This window comes from Vigna unguiculata, chromosome 8 (assembly GCF_037176805.1).
Source record: "Vigna unguiculata cultivar grain cowpea cultivar isolate G323 ecotype 2 chromosome 8, ASM3717680v1, whole genome shotgun sequence".
Taxonomy (NCBI): domain Eukaryota; kingdom Viridiplantae; phylum Streptophyta; class Magnoliopsida; order Fabales; family Fabaceae; genus Vigna; species Vigna unguiculata.
The window spans coordinates 25196300-25204477 of NC_140799.1; the positions used below are offsets into that span (position 1 = coordinate 25196300).

At 29.5% G+C, this 8178-nt stretch overlaps 1 pseudogene; it reads right to left on the bottom strand.

Moving 5' to 3' along the window:
* Positions 1 to 5229: 5229 nt before the first annotated feature.
* LOC146884277 (uncharacterized) lies at positions 5230 to 7780 on the bottom strand (annotated as a pseudogene).
* Between the last annotated feature and the right edge of the window lie 398 nt (positions 7781 to 8178).

Sequence of the window (8178 nt, forward strand, 5' to 3'; positions counted from 1 at the left end):
AAAAATAAATAACAAATAAAATATCACCAGTGTAGGAAGGGCTTTTAGCAACGGTTTTTTATGTTCTGTATCGGTTCCCGAACCAAAGCATATTGTAGTGAGGCCAAAAGGTGAAGGCTTTTGGCCTCGGGTGTGACCCGAAGCCATAGAGTATCTAAATTTTTAGAGACTCATCGCAGCGAACCTTATCATTATTCGCCATAATGAACCTCACCACCATTGCCTCACCACGAACTCCACCGCAACGAACCTCACCACCGTTTGAAGCCCTAATCGTGAGAGATCACTACGCTGCCTCCATCTTCAATGCAGGAGCGATCCAGATTGCACCTGAACCACCTCTGCACCACGAACAGAAGAACACGAGTCATCTGCCACCAACATGAAACCCCAAAGCACGAGTGAGGCGCTGGAACGAACTAGACCATTGCGGCAACAACCCCTGAATTGCGTAGGACCTCATTCTTCTCCGCCACGAACACGAACTCGCTGGAACGAACACACCTTCCTACACCATTAACGTATAGCCACAACGTCGCAACAAAGTGGCATGAAGTAGTGACAACGTTCGTCGGAGCACAGTGGTGGTTGTGGTGGACGGTGGCACAGTGGTGCGATAGAGTGTGGTGGAGTTCGCGCAGAGAGGAACAACAACTTTGAGATTTTGGGACGAAGATGAACAGTGTTGGGTTCGCGAATTGGGGACCCTAAATAAGGGATATAGCCTCGGTTCAATTAATAACTGAGGCATAAAGTGGAATAGGCCTCGATCCTATTCCACCTGAGGCCAAAGCCTCCACTGTCAGTGGCAATTTTGAAAATTTGGGAAACTCTAACGCGTTATAGGCCTCAATTGAGTGATAACTGAAGCATAAAAGCCCTTATAGGCTTTAGTTGGATTGGGACCCGAGGCAAAAAAGTTCGAAAAATTTTAAAAATTCCACCACGTCTTTATATGCTTCGGTTCCGCAATAACCGAGGCATATAAGACGATGTAAAAACGCGATTCTACACTAGTGTATTAAAAAACATGATCAAATGTGTGTCTTAGAAACAATTTGAAATGAAACAAATATATAATTAAAGGTATGATAAGATGAAAAATACCTTATAGATCTTAGAAAACTTTTCAAATATCAACCTAGTTGATGGTAGAGAGATAATGAAAATTTTTTTAGGAAAACAAAAGAGTTCTTCAGATGAAACAAAAATTAATAATAATAGAATAAAAAAGATATTTTTTATATAACCTAGTAAATGAAAGGTTTATGCTATCGAACACTTAAATTGAAAGTGTTAAACAATCTCATGTTAAAAGAAAATATACAATAAATAAAAATATTAAAAAAGTAGAAATATTTAAATGTGAGACATAAAAAAATATTTAATTGACATACATCATTTGAACATAAATGCATAAAAGGTTGTGATAAGACCAAAAATATCTTGGAGATACGAATAAATTTTATGACAAGTCAAACAATTAGAAGAAATAAAATATAGAAAGTGTGTAATGTGTGTATGTGTGTGTGTGTGTGTGTGTGTGTGTATATATATATATATATATATATATATATATATATATATATATATATACGATTATTATGGCGGGTAGAGGGATAAAGATGGAGCGAATATGTACATCCTCATCCACATCCTCATACCCAATTGAAAAAGTTAGATATTTCCCATACCCATATCAATACATAGTTAATGCAGGGATTCTCCGTCAAAACGGGGACGGGTTCGGACAATATCCATGGGTGCGAATTTATTTGTCATTCCTAAATACAATGCATTCTTACAAGGAGTACTTACTCTCAATCTGATATACTCTTTATTATATTTTCTTATGCTCTTACTGAATTGAACATCAAAGAAATTTGTAGGTGAATCTTCTTCCGATTTTATTAACATATCAACGATCTCGTCTTTCCACGTCACCTTAGAGGACTCACACTCTTTTTCGATAAAAAAAAAAGACTTTTATTAGACGATATATGGTTATAAAGAAGAAAGAAAACTAAAAAAATTGTACTTGTTTAAAAACATATGAAAGATCTTCTTCTTTTCAATTTTACATTTGTTAACTTCTTTCAGCCATCTTGGTTTGTTTGTGTTTTTAAAAATGATTATATACATTCAAGATTATAATTCTATAAATGGCAAATATATAATGCTTTGTTGTAAACAATATGGACTTATTTTATAAATTTTTGAAGTTACATCATTCACAAAATGAAATACGATTTACTTTAGTTATTAATATATTTTTTTCTGAAGAAATATATATTTGATTGGCCATTTCCAACCTTCGACTTAGGCTTGTGAAAAGAATATATATATATATATATATATATATATATATATATATATATATATATATATATATATATATATAATTTATTAAATTTTATTTATAATATAAGTTATTAGTATATAATAAAAACTTCTTGGAAAATTAAATCTAAACTGAGTTACTTTTTAAAATGAATCCTAATCCTAATTTACGGTTAAAGATGTAAATGAACATAGGTATTAATTAATTATTTAGTTTCATGTCACTAATTACAATTTCAAGTTTGTTGAGTTAAACAAATAAATTCAAACGTATTTTACAAGTATAAAAAGACTCATTAACAAGTTTGTCACTAATTACAATTTCAAGTTTGTTGATTTAAACAAATAAATTCAAACGTATTTTACAAGTATAAAAAGACTCATTAACAAGTTGCAGTGACAAATTTATAAATGAAATAAAGTTTTTTACGATGGTTGGATGATAACCGTTGTTAAAAGTTAAAAAATTAGTGATGATTGTACTATAGAACTATTATCGAAAGTTCTCTTTTAAATAATCAAAAGCGCTAAATCACGCTGATTTTCTTCTTGCCTCCATTGTAATTTTCTTTTTCTTTCTTCTTTGTTCTAGAACTTTTAAGGCTTTTGCTCACTACTTTGTCAGATATTATCCTTATAACTATTTTAGGTAAGATGAGTCTTATCCCACACAAGACATTTGATATCACTTTTAATCCAAAATATTATTGTAATGAGTTTATGAGTCTTTTCTTTTATGTGATACTTAACTGTCATCTCTTCCAAATGTGGAACTTTGACTCACATTTAAATTATTCTTAACAATCTTCTATCAAGGTTGAGTCCCTTTCATATGGTATATTTTCCCTCAAGTATATAACATGCTCTCAAAAACGGAACTTAGAATAATGATAGGGGGCCATGGGCTCCCCTCCAATTTTTTTCTTCTTCTATAATATATATATATATATATATATATATATATATATATATATATATTAAAATTTATGTATACAAATAACATTTTTAATTTTAATGTATTTTATGTATTTGATATTTTCAAACTTTTTATATATTTATCTTGGATTTCAATATGTTTTTAGTATCAAAGTCTTAATACAAAATTAGAATTTGTCTATGTTCAAAATTTTAATATATTTTTGTTCCAAAATTTTAAAAAATAATGAATATAATCCTTTTAACATAATTACGTTAAATTTTTCTAAAGTGTCAAATGTGTTTCATACTATTATTTGAATTGTTTACATTGTCTAACACATTTCAACTTTAATATATGCTAGAAAATGCGTTTGACACATCAAAAGTTTTAATATATTTTTTCCTTAAATTGAAAAAATGAATTGATATAATCCTTTTAACTTAATTATGTTAATTTTTTTTAAGTATTAAATGTGTTTCATGCTATCATTTCAATTGTTTACACTGTCTAACACGTTCCGACTTTAATATCTGCTAGGAAAGCGTTTGATACATTAAAAAAAATTAAACACAATTGAGTTAAAAAGATTACATCCATTCATTTATAAAGTTTGTGTATTAAAATATATTAAAATTTCAAACCGTGATAAATTCCAATTTGAACATCAAAGTTCAGAGACTAAAATCATACTTAACCTTTGTTTTGGCACCCCCTAAATTTTGTCTCAAGATCTGCCACTGCTGTTGTGATTATGATGTGTTATTAAAAGCTTGAATCTTTGAAACGATCTGAAAAACTTAAAAGCATGATTTAAAGTATGATATGCGTGTGTAAATGGTGCATTTTTAATTAGAAAATTAGTTTTAAAACAATTTTAAGATGCTATATTTGGTAAATTTAAAAAATAATTTACGAAAATTCCATGGAAGAATAAGTGAAACTCAAACTTTTAATTAAATTAAGCTTGATTAAATAAGAAAGTGCGACTTCAGTCTTCAATTCTCTTTACAAATCAAATCTAAAAGCTTTATGAGTTTAACTTGATTTGGATTATTTATATCTTAAAAAAGCTTGATTAAGTTTAAAAGTTATTAATAAATTATAAATTGAAATTATTGATTGATTATTCCAAGTTAGTTATTTGTACTTATTTAAGACAACAAAACTCTCGTAATCTTTATTTCGTCAAGCTGCTTTAATAGGAAAGACTTTGCTATGTAAATTTTTAAATATATTTTAATTGATAACTTTTAAGAAAGTTATATTTCAGAATAAAATAAATTGTAAAATGCAATCATCAATTCATGTATCATCCATTATTATAATTTTATTATTTCATTTTATAATTATTTTATTCCATGTAATAAAGTATAGAATAAGTAATCAGAATATATGAGTTCATGATATATAAATTGATGTGGTTGTATCAAATAGGGCATGATCCGTTGTAAATAGGGTCTGTGTTAATATAAAATGAGACAAAATTGTGGCTCCTGTTAATTATATACTTAATCAAATTAGAAAACTATGCCCTACCAATATTGTACTTTCTCAAGCAAAGATTCAAAGAATCAACAAAACAGAAAGAACCCAATAAACTAATATTGATTTTTCTATTACAGTATCTGGTGAAAGTAAGTAATATCATACTAAACTTTTGCGTAACTATAAGGATTGTTATTTTGAGATGAATTACAATTGGAAGGTGGTAGAAAGTGATGATTGTAGACAATAGCAGAACTTGATCAAACATTTTAGGGTCAAATTATATTTGTTATATATAAATTATTATTTTTAATTAAAAAATAATAATTTTTTTAATTAAAAAAATTAATTTCTTTACATCATTTTTTTATTCAAAATAAGCACTCATGAAAATAGAATCAAAACAATATAACAATAATATATATGAAAGACTAACATAAAGTTTATCATCAATAATAATATAAAAAAACAAAAGTTACATTTAGTCAGAGTGTTCCTCTACGCTCTTTCAATGACTTAAAATCTTCAATAATTGAATCAAAGCTGAAGCTAGTTGCAATATCCCGTTCAATATAGATTATCATAGTGCTAGCTAAAAATTCATCCTCCATCTTATTTCTCAACTTCTTGATTATTTTCATTGCAGAAAAAGATCTTTCAGTTGTAGCTGTAGAAACTGGAAGATGTAGAAACTGGAAGAGTCATGATAAGACGAAGTAATCTGTCTATCAAGTAGTAAACTTCAGACTTTTTTTTTGTTGCCAAACATGTACATAACTCTTGCATTGTTGATAAATTCTTCAAATTTGAATCTTGACGAGCATCAATAATGAAATGTTGAAGTTGAAAATTCAAATTAATCTTCTCTTGCTCATTGAAATTCATGAGATAATATTTGTCCACAAGAGTGCAAATTTTATCAATATTAAAAGCTTTATAAGTATCCTTAGGATCCAAAGCAGAGCTTAGAATTAATAACTCCATTGCTTGGTCATTAAATCTACCATTTAACTCTTGTAATTGCTTATTAATGGTAACAAAGAATATTTCAACTTTGAAAGAATGCTCCACTGTAATATGATCTTTTTGGTGACAAGAGCGTCCTTGCCTTGTACATAAGAAGCCCAAAAATTAGGCACCTCAATGTCATGTTTTTCACAAAAAGAAGTCACATTTTTTAATAACTTATCCCAACCATTTTCTCTCAAGTTTTGAATAAGTCCTTTTGTAAAACAAACTAGACGCATAACATTAACTATATCATGAGATTGTTGTTGTAATGCTTGACAAAGAACATTTGTTATCCCCATAATTTCTCTCATCAAATGCAAGATCAGTATAAACTCAAATGAGGTCAAGCTTTTGTAAGCATTATCAGCATCACCACATTGTGAATAAGTAGATCCATCAATAATATTTTTTTCTAGAACTAAACAAGTTGCATCATACATATTGATCAAGCTACAAATAGAAGGGAAATGGGAGCTCCAACGGGTATCCCCAGCTTGTTTTAAACTACCAATTTGATTTGTCCCTTACCCTTTTCAAGCTCATCAATTTCTAACAAATATGCAATTTCATCTAACTTGATAGCTTGTAACTCATCATGACATTTACTAGAAGAGCAAACAATTTTGACAATAAAAGTCAATTTTGAAAAGAATTGGTGAATTGGAATAACTTCTCTTGATGCAGCAACCAAGGCAAGTTGTAACCGATGAGCAAAACAATGAACATAATATGCATAAGGACAATCAGTCAAAAGTAATGCTTGTAATCCATTCCCTTCTCCTCTCATATTGCTAGCACCATCATACCCTTGACCACGGATATTAGAAACATTAAGATTATGTCGAGATAGTACAACACACAATTCATTCTTCAAAGTTATTGTTGCAGTGTCTTTAACATGCACAATATCAAAAAATCGCTCTTGAATAAAACCATTTTTATCAAAGAATCTCAAAACAAGAACCATTTGCTCTTTTTTTCATTCATCACGAGCTTCATCGCAACTATACAAAACTTGGAATCTGCAATTTCCTCACGAATATGTTTTTTCACTTTACTAGAAAAAATATTCAATAACTCCTTTTGAATATTAGGTGAAGTATATTTGGAATTGAATGGAGCATTTTCCAACACAACTTTTGCAACTTCGTCATTGTATGATGCTATGAATTTTATCATCTCAAGAAAATTAGCTTGGTTCCTCGATTCAGTACTTTCATCATGACCTCTAAAAGCAGAAGCTTGAAGTGATAAAAAATGAATCGTGTCAATTGAAGTCTTGAGACATAACCGATTCTTCATAATTTGATCTGAGCTTTGCACTTCCAAAACATTCCTAATGTGAAAATTTTGATTTAACAAGTCTTGACAAGCAAACACTGCAATATTGTGTGGTGAACAAGGATTCTTCCCAATGTGTTTAAGGAAAGCACAATTTTTTCCATTATTAACTTTCCTCCAACTTTTAAAACCTATAAAATAACATTCAAAAAGTTAAAACATGTTGATGATAATCAACTTATTGCCAATTATAATTCAATGAAAATAAACTCAATTACCTGTAACAATGAAAACATTTGAGTCAGGTCGTCTGCTTGGTTTTTTACTAAAAAGATAGCACGGTAAGCAATATGCAACATCTTTTATTGGCGAATACTCTAACCATGAAGGAAATAAGCTAAACCATGTGTACTGAAATCTTCTTGGATGATCATCTTTACCAGACAACGGATAATTTTCTAGATGCATTTGATATGGACCCCATTTTAGATAAACTCTTCGTACCTCATCAATTTGATTTGGTAGGTATTGTCAAATTTGAAGACGCTTCCCCGAATCACGTTCTAAAGTATTTTCAAATTCATTATATGTAACTTTAGGAACCTTAGAGAGTCGTTTTTCGTTTTCTTCAATATTTGGATTCTCATGAAGTTTCTCAATTTTAGATGACGTAGATGCATCTTTTTCATCTTCATCACAAGCCTTCCTCTTGAAAAAATCATCAATTCTTTTACTCTTTATCATAATTTTTCTAATATAAATTTGTCACCTCTCACCTATTTACAAAAAGATAAAATTATGAATACCCCAAATTAGATCTTAAAAGCAAGACTCAATATTTTAAGAAAACTAATAACTTCTAAATGATTAGCTTCCCTTACCTTAAAGTAGATTCCTAATCTTGTTCTTCCTTTACACAACTTCAAAGCCTAAAATAGCTCTATCTACACAAAGAAGAGTTTGATCAACAATTAAAGCATGATTTTATGATCTCTAACGGATAGAAATATGCCTAGAGCGTAGAAAAGCCACATACAAGAGGAAAACATATTGCTTCAAAAAAAAGATGAACTTACTCAAAAGAAGAAATTGTTCGGTCCAAAATGTTCTTTAACTCTTCAATTTTGCCGTAGCGCAATTTG